This window comes from Mus caroli, chromosome 14, assembly GCF_900094665.2.
Source record: "Mus caroli chromosome 14, CAROLI_EIJ_v1.1, whole genome shotgun sequence".
Classification (NCBI taxonomy): domain Eukaryota; kingdom Metazoa; phylum Chordata; class Mammalia; order Rodentia; family Muridae; genus Mus; species Mus caroli.
Genome location: NC_034583.1, coordinates 3,869,697 through 3,885,604, shown reverse-complemented (window position 1 = coordinate 3,885,604; position 15,908 = coordinate 3,869,697). Strand labels below are relative to the sequence as shown.

At 40.2% G+C, this 15,908-nt stretch overlaps 1 protein-coding gene and 1 long non-coding RNA gene across 7 annotated transcripts in view; one reads left to right on the top strand and one right to left on the bottom strand.

Annotated features, from left to right (window-relative positions):
• Positions 1-15,908, top strand: part of Fhit (fragile histidine triad diadenosine triphosphatase) — a 1,519,265-nt gene that overhangs the window by 345,524 nt on the left and 1,157,833 nt on the right. The gene's annotated exons all lie outside the window — the stretch shown is intronic.
• LOC110309528 overlaps positions 12,479-15,908 on the bottom strand; it is a 13,507-nt gene continuing 10,077 nt past the window's right edge. Inside the window, exons 2-3 of the long non-coding RNA XR_002379710.1 lie at positions 14,637-15,258; positions 12,479-12,890 (exon numbers count right to left, since the gene is read on the bottom strand). This is a non-coding gene — a long non-coding RNA (uncharacterized LOC110309528). The remainder of the gene's footprint in view (positions 12,891-14,636; positions 15,259-15,908) is intronic.

Genomic DNA, 15,908 nt, shown 5'->3' with positions numbered 1-15,908 from the left:
CTTCATGTGAGTTGTTGCTTGTCTTGCTTCTATTGCTACTTTATAATTCAGATTCCCGAAAGAGTTAAGTATATATAAAGCTATCACAAATTTGATTATTACTTCTTGGGATATATGACTTAGACTTTTGGGTTGTTATTACATTTGTATTCTCTTTAGCTCATTCTGAGTGACAATTTCTTCTAAAAATGATCATTATTTTGAGTTATAATTTTCTGTGTTCAGAATCCTTAGAAACATAGAAATATAATTGGCCAACTTATTAAAATGCAGAGAAGAGAGGGGGGAGACTGGGGCAGGGAAAGAGGGGGAAACAGAGAGGGAGAGAGAGCCAAGGGGAGAGTGTTAGCTCACCAAAGTAGAGCTGTTAAGTGTCTCAAAAGGTAAGCATTTCTTGAAGACATATGTGCACGGAATTCCTGGGTTTATAGACCCCTAAGCTGGACAATTCATGTCAGAGTAATTTGCATCCTTCCTAATGTTTTTAGAGTCTGTGAAGTTGTTTATGGCCTATGAATGTTTTCTGCAGCAGTTGCTCATGAGAGCCACAAAGTCTGAAAGCATTTCCTTATAGCAAGGACTTCATACAACAAGCAACAAAGCATGCACTTATGGAAAATTAAAGCTACCATTGAGGGGTATGGCACCCCTAGAGACCTGCATCAGACAAAATATGAGTGCTTTTCAGAATGATTTCACGGGGCATCTTTGCATGCCTCTACCACAAGAGAAGTTTCTGCAATCAGTTCAACTTTTTATTTGCTTCTGTATACTCCATTAAACAAATGTAAAAGTGTATTTATAGTCTTGATGTACACATTAAATGTACCACTATTTCTGGTTTATATGGACTCTTTTAAAAACAAGATGAGCTTTAGAAATCTCATTGTGTAACCAAAGAATTTATTATTTTTAAAAATGACATTTAGTGCTGCAAAGATTGTGGCAAAATTCTTGTGCCATCAGACGTGTGGGTAGTGAGCTCTTTGTGCTGACCATTCACCAGTACAAAGCCTGAGTAGAGGGAAGAACCGTCTGAGGAAGAAGTGTTCAGGAGCTTTCCCTAAGGTAGGTACACGGTAGAAACAGAACACTTACTGTGATGTCATCCTAACGTTTCTACTTCCATTGTAAAGACAATGGTAAAATACACAAAATTATTCTGATAAAGCTCGTCAAAATGATTCTAATGTAATAAGAGCAGTGGCAGTAGAAAAAATGCAAACTATGTGTGTATGTGGGTAAGGGTAGAAAGGCAGGACTACATGTGGAGGGAGGTAAATACAGGGCTCTCTGTGTTCTTAAAACTGTGCTATCTGGGCTGCGGTTGTGACATCTTTTTATGAGTTCATTGACTTAGGTAGAAATTAGTAAGGAACTAGCCCACCTACCGAAACACTTGGACAATGTTCAGGGTATCATAAGAGTATGTGGAATGACTGCTTCCTACCCAGTTTTCCTGGAGCAGGGTACTCTCATTCGCCATCAGTTGTGGTTCGATTAATGAAAGAATTCATTTCTTCCAGTTGGAATATTATTGACCAGTCTGTGATACTGAGCAGTCATGGAGTGTGCCTCTTTGTGTTGTCCCAAGAAGGTGGTGACCAGTTACATGGAATCAATGTATCCAGTGTCATCCTGTGCTCTATGAAGGCCTGAACCCTTTGGGAACCAGAGATAGCTATTTTGTAAGAGAACAGAACAATAGAAGTTAAGTGACATGCTATGTTTCCATGTGACATTATATGACATGACTGACAGGCTAGATAACGTAATGCCAAGACCCTCTAATGAGGATGACCTTGTTAGCAGAAATAAAACTCCAAGGTTCTGGCTGCATCCAGCTGTTTGACACTCCACATGCACAATGCCAACTCCCTCCAGGCAAACCAGCAATACCTGTAAAGTTCCTTATGGAGACTTTTTTTTCATGATGCTTGAATGTCTGATGCCAACATGTACAGCTCTTTATTCTTTCTCAATAGCTACTTTCCTGTCCTGGAAGTATGTTTCTATTTCCTGTCATTTCTGGTAGTCTCCTCATATTATCACCAAATAGCCAACAAAATCAGCTTAGCAGTTTCTGATTTGTATTGCCTCTACACCTGTATTAGGCAGCTCATCATGGAAGAAGTGCATGATAGAGGAGGCCACTCACCTCATGGCAAACAGAAAATGAAGAGAGGAAGAAGAGGCCCTATATCTTCTTCAAGAACAAATACCCAATGATTTAACCACTTTTCAAGAGGCCCTCTTCCTAAAGATTCTATCAGCTTTCACTCAGAAATTAAACCTTTCCATATATGGGCCTTTGGAGAACATCTAAGGGTCAAGCTATAGTACAATTGACATATTTTGTTTTAGATATTAAAATCTAACCATAGCACTCTAGGATGTTTTTGATATTTGTTTTCTTGTTTCTAAGTGTATGGTCATGCTCACATACACTGAACACTGCAGGAACAAAGAGCAAGATGAATTTATGATCAGGACAAAGTAGATAAGAGATCAGGATAAAGTAGATAATACTGTGGTAAAAAGTAGATTATGCGTTACTGGGAGCAGATGTTTATGAAGTTTACCATGGATATTTATGAGGACTGAGGTTGTTTCATGTGTTCTTCAGTCATACTCACACAGAATCATAAAGCAAAGCACTGAGGGCTCTTTCTGAAGGAACGATATGTAGAAAAGAGCACCCTCTCTTTTGGTATTAGATATGAGTGCCTGAAGATATATCAGTTCCAGTAAGTAAGAAGCAGATGAGGCAACCTACAGGAGTAGGAACCTTTGCTTTAACTTTGCATTCTGGTCATATACATTGACACTTTCAGGTTGCCTCTGTAGCCCTGACCTGACTCCTCCTTCTCGTCAGAACTTCTTTTTTTTTTCTCTTGCAGAGGATGCTTGAGGGTTAACAGCCATGTGTAGTCACTATATGGGTCCTTGGAAAGAGTGTGTAGATTTCAACTGAACCCTCTAATCTGAGATAGTCTTTTCTGAAGTCTCAGCGTTTAGTGTTTGCAATTCCAAGACAGGCAGTCACTTTCTGTATGTATCTGGATCTATGAAAGGTAGTGAGAGGAAGAGGATGAGGCCTGTATTGCCTGGGCTTGGGACTACCTTCTTATTCCTGTTACTTCGGTACTCACTGGCTGTATTTATGCCTCTGAATCCAGTACACACACTGTGTCCACAATCAATACCATGGGGTTTGAGTTATTTCCCACTACTGGAATGGAGGGCATAATATGCTCTACACTACAAGCCATTAGTACATAGGCAGTGTTGCAGAAAGGTCAAGACTGGCATCACACGTGGCTTCAGAAGACTTAGGGAAAATAGATAGTATCTTCTAGTGTAATGTGTTGTGCCTTTTTGTGGATATTGTATTTTATTTAAGCTGTATGTGTGTGGTATGTGTACAGAGATCCTTCTGAAGCTGGTGGTACAGGTAGTTGTGAGCAGCCCAATATGGCTGCCAAGAACCAAACGCTGGCCTCTGAAAGAGCAGGACACCCTTTTAGCTGCTAAGCTACCAGTTTGTCACTGTTACTGAGGTTGTTTTTAAACATCCAGCAAACATTCTGATCTTTCCTGTTGTGTTATGAGACTTTAACTTATGAGTCTTTAACTAAAGGACCAATCTGTCATTAGCTCCTCAGGACTTAGATAACCCAAGAATCTATTCAGAATGACAGATTCATTAAAATGTTTAAAGTTCAGGTAACTGACTACTTCAATAATCCCCTCTCTCATGGTCCACTTTGTCTCTCAAACCATGTTTGTTCGAAAATATTTGAAGATAAGGTAAGCCTTTGAGTTTGCTCTTGGTATTTTAGTGTGTGTCCAGAGACCACCAGTCTGAAACTGAGACTAATATGTAAAAAACAAACAAACAAACAAACAAAAAACCTATTTTATTGTACTTTTAGACTCAAGTTCTACTTACAAGTCAGTTTCAAAGACAATTCATTTAAGGAAGTTGATTTGGGGTGCTAATGTCAGTACAAAGGGTTTGCCTAACATCCATTGTTTTGTTTCCTTGGAGATCATATCCTCCTCATTGAGGAACAGCTCATTTACAGAGCAAGTGAATAAAGACTTCATCTCACCTGATAATTGATCCAAATCTGTCATTGACATCTAGGAAACTGAAAGGTCTGTTGGAAGAGACAGATCTTTTGGAGGCTTTGTGCTCCTTATTGGCTGCTTCATAGTGCTGAATTTTATAAGGCCCCAGCAACTAAGACAAGAATGAGGAGTGACAGCCACAGAGCAGTAAGCATAATATACAGTGAGAGTGTGGTATCCATCGGGCAGCAACACTTTCTTGCTGGAAAGAGAATGCATCTCAGTGTAAAATGGGATTGCTTCAAGGGAACTCCAGGCATTTATTTGTGGCCATTCATCTGTGGGCGAGGGTTTCACAAGATCCCAGTTAGGTTTAGAAGTCAGGAAATACTGCTTTCCAAATGGAAATGTATGGCTTGTAATCTCAAAAGAAAAGAACACAGAGAAAAGGAATGCTCTGGCAAAGACATCAATAAAACTGTTATTCTGAAATCTGTAGTAATCACCCATTGGGGGGGGGGGCAGCTCATTGTCTTGCCACCCTTCGACTCTCTTTATGCTTTTATTTTAAAAAATTCTAGTCCTATTAAGGTATGGTATACCAAGATATATTGTAGCATGCACAGGTTTGTCATTGAGAAAGGTCGTATGGGGTATGATTTATAAGTAACTAGTGTTGTCTCTAGTTTTCCACTTCTAGGAATCTTGCTCTTTAAGCTGGAAAAGACTGAGCTATGCTGCAGTAACAAATTATCCCTAAATCAAATGGGCATAAGGCAAAGGCTGGTTTATTTCTTGTTTGTGGTGAATCTCCATCACATGTCAGGGGAGCCCTCCTAACAATCATCACATAAAAACCTAAGCTGTAAAGCCACCAATAACCTGCAGACTCTAGAAGGTTACAGCATCCAGAACATATGACCTTCAAAGCGAGGGGGGACTGGAGAATATAACAGGATTTCCCCCCACCCCTAACTTAGTTCTGAAACATTACTTTTTCCCACAACCCTAGGATAGAACTGGTCATATAGACAAGAGTTGACCCAAGAGTTGTATAGGAGTCTCCATGGCTAAACCACAGGAGAACAAGGTGGTGCTGATGGTGTCTATTCACCATAGTTAAAAGTTCTTAGGACTTCCTTCCTCCCTAAAGTTTGTTCGGATCAACTCAGCTCTCTCACCTCTGCTTTGAAGATCTGTTAATGCCCATGAATTCCTTTCACTTGGCATTTAGCCTTCACTGTCTTTGATATGTAAATGTTCTACTTATGCATACCTGAGAATGTGAATAAATACCAATACCATGTCTTTATGATGTCTCTCCCCTATGACTTTGATGCCTTGAAAACAGACAAGATTATTTATTTATTTGGTTTTACTTAACCTAAAGGGCCTTGTGTGTTCAGTAGGAGCATACCTACTTTATGACCAAAGCCTGTCATGGGACAGAGCATAGATAAATTTACTAACTTCATTTTAATTTATTCTTTAATGTACAGTAAGTTCCTATGGAAGGGGCTGTTTGTAAGAAATATGTCAAGAGTCTGCTCTCTAGTCAATGAAAAGTCTATTGTGGGTTCATGCTACCAATGGCCACAAACATTTCATAACAGAATACTTTCAATATTCTGGTTTCTGCCCAGCTAGACTGAAATATGATGGCCTTCTAAGGAGGAGGAACCCACGAGTTGAAATAAACAACTTTAGCAGTCAACTGGGAAAAGGGAAAACCCATAGCATGATATAGCCTTGGGAGAAAAACCACAGTAGCATGTGAGCCCCGCCTCATGTTTGCAACAAGACTAGCACATGTCACCAAGTGCAGGTCTGATCATTGGATGGGGACTTGCTGCAGCTGACTGTGAAACCAGCTTTATAGTTTCTTGAGCCAGTTGCCACCAGGCAAAGCTGGGGATCCTGTTAGAGTAGTTGTCTCTTGTTGCAGAACAAATAACACCTAAACTCACCCACCTGAAACCACAGGAGACATTACCTGTCATTTCTAGGAGTCAGACATTTGGGACAGGCTAGAAGGAGTGGTCCTGCCTCTGGACCAGGTTGCTGGTCATCTGGGAACTTGGCTGGGGCTGGACGATACACTTCTGAGGTGTCTTACCTCTGTGCTTGGCAGATTGATGGGAGTTGCTGATGGAGGTTTCTATTTCTCCTCATATGGGCCTCTTTGTGGCTTTGAGAATATCTTCCTCAGATGGGAGCAGCTTGTTTCAGAGAAAAGCATCTGAAAAAGAAAACTGAGTAGTCTTTAACGACTAGCAAGTATTAGCCTGAGATGTCACCCATATCTGTAGAAGAGCGTGTAGGGAAAAAAAAAAACAGCCTTATTCTGTGTGGAAGCTGACAGATGCTAGTAGGGAAACATCTTTGCAGATTAAGTATCATATTTCCTACCTCTTCACAGAGAGAGATTCTGACTTCAGATAACATCAGGTACATTCCACTAGAGCTTGACATTTTGAAAAATAATTCTTGGTGGGTTCTTGACTTTAATCCCAGCACCTGGGAGATAGAAGCAGGTAGATCTCTGTGAGGTGAAGGCTAGCCTAGTCTACATAGCTAGTTCCAGGCCAGCTAGAGATACATAGGAAGACTCTACCTCAACAACAACAACAATAATAGTAAATACTTGAGATAATAATAAACTCTGGGGAGATAGCTTCATCATCAAACTACTTGGCTTCCAAACATAAAGTTTAAGTTAGATTCTGAGAACCAGGCCGTGGCCGTGTGAATGGAGATGGAACCTGCTTACCATCTAGCCTAGCCTACTTGGCAAATTTCAGACCAGTGAAAAACTGTCTAAAACAGAAGGTCAACAATGCCTAAGGTATGGCACCTTATTCATCCTCTGGCCTCTACATGCCTGTTCCCACGCCCATCATATCTAGGCTAATATCATTTCCCAGGTATTGTAAAGCAGCAATAAGCATGGGCGGGGTCGTATCTCTACGGTATGGTTTGGGTAGATATGCCTGTAGCTCTACCTGGGTCATGTAGTTCTGTTTTGAGGCTTTTCCATTTGCATGCCTGAGTTCCTAGGATGATTAGCAGATAGTAAATTTCTCTCTTTCCTCAGAGTCTCACTAGCGTTTGTTGTGCTTCATCTCTTTTATATTCTCAAATCTATTTATTTTATTTTATGTGCAGAAATGTGCATTTTTGTGCATCATGTCTAGGGATTGTAGAGGCTAGAAGAGAGCATTGGATCTTCTAGACCTGGAGATATAGATGGCTGTGATCCTCCATGTGAGTGCTGGGGACTGAACCTAGATCCTCTGCAAGATCATTGCTGTCGCTAATGGCTAAATCATCTCTCCAGGTCCATCTTTTGTGTCCTTAATGGTCACCATTCTGACTATGGATAAGGCCTCTCAGAAAGGTTTCAATTTCATTTTTCTAATGTCTAAGAACTTTGAACACTTTTAAAAATATTTATTAGACATTGTGTTTCTTCTTTGAGAACTGTTTGCTTCATAAGTCTATTGATACAATAATACTATGTATTTTGTTGAATTGCTCTCATTTCTCTCTTTATAATTTTACCTTCTCTTTTAGTATTTACCTTTATATTTGTTTCACTGTTACACTTTTAATGGTCTCACTAGATTTCCACTTTGTTTGCTTGTTTGTTTTGTCATTTTGACTTAGTTAACCAAATTGACCAGCTTTTTATTTTCAGACTTGTGTCTGGCTTTGACTTTGGTAAGTGGTCACTTAAAAATTTGGATTGGTCTCTTGGATATATTTATAGTTTTGATGGCATTTAACTTTTCTCCTAAACAACAACAACAACAACAACAACAACGACAACAACAACAGAAGTTTATCCTTGAGCTACACTTAGAATTTTGTATCACTTTTCTGTGTGTCAGGGGTTGGTTTTTGCCCATGGGATGGATCTCAATTTGGCCAGTAATTGGTTGGCCATTCCCTCAGTCTCTGCTCTATCTTTGTTCCTCACATCTTATAGGCATGACACATTTTGGGTCAAAGGCTTTGTAGGTAGGTTTCGGTCCTTATTCTTCCACTGGGAGTCCTAAGGCTGGCCTTTCTTAACAACAGTAATTTTGTTGCCCATGTAACATCTGGAAATGTCTACAGATATTTATAGTGGTTCTATCTTCCATTAGAGTTCATTCATGCTGCTTAACATCCCATAATGCACAACTCTCATTATCAAAAATAAATTTTAGTCTCAGCTTAGGGGCAACCAGGTAGGGAAGCTCTAACTTAACCTGACTACTGTTGTAATGAGCAGCCTCTAACATAGTCTGATTGTTGTTTGTTATTATGAGCAACCTGTATCATAGTCTGATTGTTGTTGGAATGAACAGCCTCTACTGTAGCCCAGCTATTGTAGTGAGCAGCATTATATTGTTTTTCAGCAGTCTAACAAGTTTACTTTTTAACTCTTCCAAAATCCCTCACAACTCAGTTGTGGCTCTTCTCGAAGGTTCTGAGGTTGGATCCACATTTCTTGTAAACATAGATTCTTCAGCTAGCTGACTTTAGGGTTACCGAAGAAAAAAGATTAAAGAAAATTGTAAAAGTCAGTCCACAAGATTTCTGTAGGTGTGCATCTTATTTTTTAAACCAGAATTCAGTCATTTGAGCCCACCTAACATTAAGAGACATTGCAAATGTTTAGCCTATGTACCAAAAAAAAGATATGTCAACAGAAAATATTAACATTAAACATTTAAGCTCTCCCATGCTAAGTAAGAATAATATAATTTAATATATCTGTTACTAGTCGAGTACTTTACCCGAGTTCATGCAGAGATTAACAAGAAGCCAGAACTGGACCCAGATCTATCTCTTCCCAGAGCACACGTATTTAACCACACATTAGTTAGAACAGTTGAATATGTCTTGGGGACAGCAGGATAGCTTGCCATGTAAAGGCACTTGCTGCCAAGTCTGACAACCTGAGTTTGTTCCCAAAACTCACACAGTGAAAGGAGAGAGCTGACTCCTACAAGTTGTTCTCTGACATCTACTCATGTGCTGTAGCATGTGTAACAACACATACACACACACACACACAAGCACACACACACACACACACTTAATGCATCTATGTGTGTAAAAAAATGAGTCTCTTTTAGTAGGGCTTTATTTTTATGGAAATGACAGCCATAAATTCCACAACTGTAGAATATTTCAGATTTCTAAAGCAGCTAAAACATCCTTCGTGAAGAGCTGCTGATACCTTTTAGGGAATATCAATATGCAGATTGCATCCCACGTTTTCATCTAGATCACAAATGAATAGACTGGGAGAGATAAATATCACAGGAGACAGCTATCATAGTACTTTTAAATCATCCTGTTGCACTTAGGCATTGCAGACCATGATTATATATATTTCAAGAGAAAAAAAAAAAGGTCCCCAGGAGCCCTGAGGGACTGCTGGCAGAGCCAACGAGCACTGCTAGGTTTCTTCATGACACACCCTGAATGGCCTCAAAGCAGCAGTACAGATTTTTTTTTTCTCCCTGAAGTGAATAAGTGAATGCAATTTCTCTCCTATTACCGAGATATTCACAAATGTCTCAACTCAGTGGTAGGCTTCTTGTCAGGTGTAATAGTTACAATAAGGCATCCATCAAAATGCCCCTTTTCAGGTGGGAACATGACGAGTTTTATTGTCACAGTGCAAGGTGGGAACAGAAGCCCTTGCTTCCTAGGGCTGCCTTGGTAGAGGAAGTCAATCGATGAGCCCTGTGAGCAAGTACGGCTCCAGCTGCAGGTGAAGCCACAGCTGGGACTGGATCTGCTCTTATTGACTTTCAGGTAGACATGATGAGCGATGCTGCCTCATTGCTGCCCTTTGCTTTGACCATGTCACAGAGGAGAATCTCTCTATTTTATGAGTTCTCTTTGATGCTGTTTAAATTGAAATAATATTATTGCTTAGGAGGTTTTTAATATAAAACAAATCCACTTTGCTGATCTTCTGATTTCTTTTTTCTAATAATTGTAATTTCTGTGTCCTTACACTGGAAATTTTAATCTAAGACTACTACTGCATGTTTATCAGGTACTAAGAACTAGTGTGTACTGCATTGCAAAGGTTTTATACAAGTTGTATTAATATTTTTCTCCTCAAGGCCAATCACTTGGGTGCCCAAGAGCATCTGCTTCAAAACAATGTTAAACATCTAATAGAAGTTTCTGAACATTAATTTATCTTACTGTGTCCGTGAATATATTCTATGATAGCTTCAGAATGAAATTCAATGTCCTGATAGGTTCAAGCTCTTTAAGTGAAGATAGTTATGTTTCAACCTCATCTACCATCAGGCTTCATTTTCCTGCTCCAGGGCTGGCACTAGGCCAAAGTGAGGACCAAGAAAGACACACAGACCTTTATAACTGTAAGGAGACCCTGTCAGCACTCTTAAGTGCTGACTTCTAGACTTGTCTGGTACAAAGAACAATGACAGCACAACTCATCACCATGCTAGCTAACATTTGTGCTGCTCCTCCAGTCTCTTGATGGAGTTAAATTTATATTTTGTGTTTACCAATGATCATAGAACAAGGCCAACCTAGTACTCAGTGAGCTCAGTCTATGCTAAGCACATGTGGTATCTCATTTATTCTTCACAACTCTATTGGAATACTTTTGTCCTTATTCCCAGTTTATATTTGATGAAAGCCAAGGATGAAGGGATTAAATCCTGCAAGTGATAAAGAAAAAAGCAGAATATAAACCCAGGCCTGGCTGATTCCTTGCTACTGCCCTATCCTCAGTTGTGTAAAATTGTGAAAGATGTTAGGAAGGATCCTGGTTTTCCGTTAATGCCTAACTAAAACGGTGACAGGTATATCTAGTGATTAAAGCTATCCCTGACAACTGTTTGTTCTGTTCTGATTTCCTGAGTCTACTTCTCATCCTTGCTCTTGAGTGTGGTTATTCCCCTACCCTGCAAAGTAGTGACAGCACAATCATAAACTACAACTAGTCCTTCACTATGCACACATGGAGTTTTATTATGTGCTACAAACCGAGTGAACAAGAAAGACATGGCCCCTGCCTTCACGAACCTTACAACGTAGAGTGAATAGCCATTAAATAACCAATCACTAGTGTGACATTATACAAAGAAGAGAAGCGTGCATTGGGGCAGCATTCTGCAGCAAGCTGGGAACCTGGTTTTGAAGAGGCACAGGCACAGGGTAGGCTTCACCTCTGTGTGAAAGTGAAATACACTCGAAGAAGCCATTTATGGCAGGTATTCATGAGGCAAGAATATTCATAGGCATCTGGGATGGTCCTTGTCTCTGCGCCTGAGAGAGGACAGTAGATGCTGTGCATTGAAAGATGACATCACTGGGAGCATGAAGAAAATAGAATGTAATGGGAGATGAGGAGAGGGAGTCAGGTCTGTGGGTTGTGATCGAATTCAGTGATTTTTATCACAAAAGAGATGCTAAGCCATTGTAGCTCTCAGGAAAATGGAGATAAACATGACATTCAGAGTTTTATGAGTACTTTGACAATAGAACAAAGAAGGATATCAGCTGAGGGAAACTGGAAGTTGTGTGTTGTGGTTACTGTAATCCTGCTTATCTAAGATTTGATGCATCTACCCTGGTGCATTGTATCTGCTGTGTCTTTTGTAATTTTGAAAGCATCAACTGGGTCAATTTTTTCCCACATCTGTCTTCCAGTAAGCAAACTCCTCTGTCTGGAGTGACCATCCCAGTGGATGCCTGGGTGTCTATTTCATTGTAGGGTTTTCTGCAAAACACAAAGCCTTTGACCCTGCCCCTCCATATCCTGAGCCCAGGCTTCTACATGATCTGTGCAAATTTTCTTGCTTGTTTTGACTTATTTTTGGATGGAGTTACCAGCTTACTTCTCTTGTGGATGGAAAATGAGGAGTTCCTTGAGGGGAGAGAGAGAGAGGCATATTCTCTAGGCTCTGGGAAGCTCACCACTAGGCACTAGAACTCTCAGGGGGATGTCACTGGGCTAACAACAGTATAATTTTGAGTTATTATCGAATGTTCCTCCTGTCCTGTAGAAAATAAAGTTGATGATAGAAAGAATGTGAATTCTAAATTGTTTCAACTACAATAATAGAAAACTCGGGGAATATTGAATAAAAACCCTCAGAATATTTGTTTACTCATAAGCTAGGAGTCAGAGAGCCTGATAGTTAGTTTGGTAGCTCAGTGATATCATGAACATTACAGTGTCTTTCTTCCTTGATGTCATTTATATTTTGGTCTCATGGTCAAAACATAGCTACATATGTAGCTCATGGCTACATAGCTCCAAGCAGAAAGTTTTCACATGAAATACATCTAGAAAAGGAAATAAAATGTAGACAAAAGAAGAGTTTTCTCATAAAATAAAGGAACACTTATTCTTGGAAGCGTCCGTATATTTCTGCTCACAGGCTAGAATCTATTCACATGAGACCGGAGGTGTTGCTTAATGGCAAAGCCATGCCACAAAAGGATCTGGGTTTCATACCAACATCAGAAACAGAACTTGATTTAGGCAATTTACTGAAAGAGATCACTTTCAGTCGATCTGAAGAACCAAGGAGAGAGAATGTTGTTCGTCCCATGTGCAGGGAGATGCCTCACAGCACATATCCATCTCAGTCCAACAGAAAGGCAGTAGAAAAAAGAGATGATGAAAAAGTGGAAATGGGTCCTTTGCACAAAGTATACCTCAGGAAGCCCCTGGAGCCTGGAGGTGTGGCGCTCTGGCCTTTTCTGCTCCTATGGCTACCAGTGAGTAGTTGGTGCTGATGGTTCCCATCCATCTCTTCTTCCTAATGGAAAGCAAATTTGGTTTGACATGGCAATGGTTGTTTGACATATACCCACTTCTCTATACTTTTAAAAAAGATTTACTTATTTTCTGTGCATCAGTATTTTGCCTATATGTATGTATCTTTGAGGGTGTTGGATCCCCGGAACAGAAATTGCAGACAGTTGTGAGGTATCATGTGGGTGCTGACAATTGAACCTTAGTCCTCTAGAAGAGTAGCCTGTACTCTTAACTGATGAGCCATCTCTCCAACTCCTCTACACTTTGATATAAACATAAAAGACTGGATTTTTTTCTTTTTTTCCTTTTTATTAGATATTTTCTTTATTTACATTTCAAATGTTATCCCCTTTTCTAGTTTCCTCTCCAAAAGTCCCCTATCTCCTCCCCCCTCCCCCTGCTCCCCAACCCTTCAACTCCTGCTTCCTGCTGCTTCCTGGCTGTGACATCCCCCTATACTGGGACATAGGCTCATTTTTGATAAGAGGGAAGTGTGTGTGTGTGTGTGGGGGGGGTGTCATTCGATAGGACTTCATGCAAACACTAACTCTCTGATTCACAGTTCTTTGCTTCATCATTCCCAAGCATATATGGAGAGTCCATGCTGGAGGCTGCCTCAGCAAGTATGCTAGTAGTGAGAGTGCATCTCCTGTAAGACTAGCAAGTATGCCAGCAGTGAGAGTGCATCTCCTGTAAGACTAGCACAAGAGAAGAAGCCTGGGCTGGGGATAGCCAAGGATACCAGCTCTTTGCCAGACTACCTCCTTCAGCATACACACACACACACACACACACACACATATATATGTAGTTGTATATAGTTATATAGTTATATAATTAGTTATATAGTATATAAAAAACCAAAGCAAACCAATCCACCCACATACAAAAAGACTGTCTATGTTTAAATCAACATTGGGCCACTAATCAGGGTGTGTGGTGGTATTCCACACTTGCAGGCTGAAGCTGGAGGACCACTGTGAGCTTGAGGCCAATCTGAGATACAGTGGGCCCCCTTGTCTCAAATAGGAAAAGAAGGAGAAAACATAACTGCCTCTATCCCAATTCACAAGCTCATCAGATCAGTATGTCCTGCATATGAAAGGCTAAACTGCTCTAAACACTATTGTTCATGCTCAGCCACAGAAAGGAGCCTTGCTTTCTCCTGAGGTCTGTTACCTTCAGGAGCAACGACCTTGCTTTCCTCTTGGCTTTCATCTACTGCTGCTTTCAAACGTGACAGCTGTCAGGAATTGCCTCACCTTGTGCTTATTCTAGGCACTTGAGCAGGTCATCTACTGGGCTTGGTAAAAGGAATGAGGACATTAAATACACAGTTAGTCATGATTTCAGGGCCTGTGAAATCTGCTCAAATCCCAAGTACTGGAAGTTAATCTAAACAGGCCTTTTGAAAATCACTTTAAAAGCTGTAAAAGAAGTAGGAACATTATCAATTGACTTCAAAATATAAACATATAAAGATGATTTTTATTTAATAGGAAAACCTGCTAATATTTTATAAATTGGTATTTGCACCTTTAGAGACAACCTCCCTAGCAGAATCAGACAGGACTCAAGGAAGGATTTTCTCCAACCTAGAGAAAAGCCTACTTTTCTCCTCTGGAAGCCTACTGGCTGCAGTGAATGGTGCTTGTCACACTATAGACACAGGTGTGGGAGTCTGAGTATAGCATAGCGTGTGTTTCTAAACATTTGATTAAGTCAATGAGAGACAAAATATAAGTACCTCTAAGTAGCTGGTTGACTTCTTCTTTGTACAAGTTGCCCATCCCGACTTTTCGGTTCCCTTTCATCTCTTTGTACTGAAAAGGAGAACCAGCGTCTTCCAAGCTGCCTTGTGACTGGCCTTTCTAATGAGCCTTCGATCTGCTTTCACAGTATCCTCCCTGATCCACTCCATCTTGATATAACACAACCAAGTTTCCAGCACCCACCAAGATCTCTGAAGTGAATCATGGAGTACAGTATAATGGCTCATGAAAAAAAAAGAGTCGCCCCTTAAGAGGCCTGGGTCTGGCTGGCAGACTGATGGAAGTAGTTACTCTTTCCTCTGGGTTTAACACTTGTACCAGTCAGGGTTCTCCAGAGAAACAGAACTAATGGAATATTTATAAACATACATGGAAAGAGATTTATTGTGCTGAATTGTCTCATGCTGTCGTGGAGGCTGACAAAACTAAGAAGTGCTAACGACTCTGGCTTGCTGATTAGCATCCATGGGTCAAAGGTCTTCTTACACAGAATTCAAGGCCTCTGTTGCAGTGTGGGGCAAGACAACTCAACGTGAGGCTACATACCCTTCTTCCTCAAAGGAGGGCTGACCATTTTGCAGTCTGGACTTCAGTTTCCTGGATGAGGAATGACAATTGAAAATGTCAGAGTATTAAGTATTCCGGTAACCCAGGACCCAATTGAGATGATATGAAAAATTAACATTCATAATATATATGTATAATATTCATAGTACATATTGAGCTCTGGCTTTTAGTTTGTCTTTTAGAGGCTTATATTAAGTCTATATCCCAAAGTGATAAAGTAAAATACTGTACAATTAATATGGCACCGAGAGATTCAAGTCTGCTTGTTTTCTTTGTAATTCAATCCAGGCAATTTTATATATATATATATATATATATATATATATATATATATATTCTTTTTTTTTTTAATTGGGTGCTTTCTCTAGCTTCTCCATTGGGGGCCCTGTGTTCCATCTTATAAATGACTGTGAGCAGCCACTTCTGTATTTGCCAGGCATTGGCATAGCCTCATACAAGACAGCTATATCAGGGTCCTTTCATCAAAATCTTTCTGGCATATGCAATAGTGTCTGGGTTTGGTGGCAGATTATGGGATGGATCCCCTGGTGGGGTATTCTCTGAATAGTCCATCCTTTCGTCTTAGCTCCAAACTTTGTCCCTGTAACTCCTTTCATGGGTATTTTGTTCCCTATTCTAAAGAGGAATGAAGTATCCACCCATTGGCCTTCCCTCTTCTT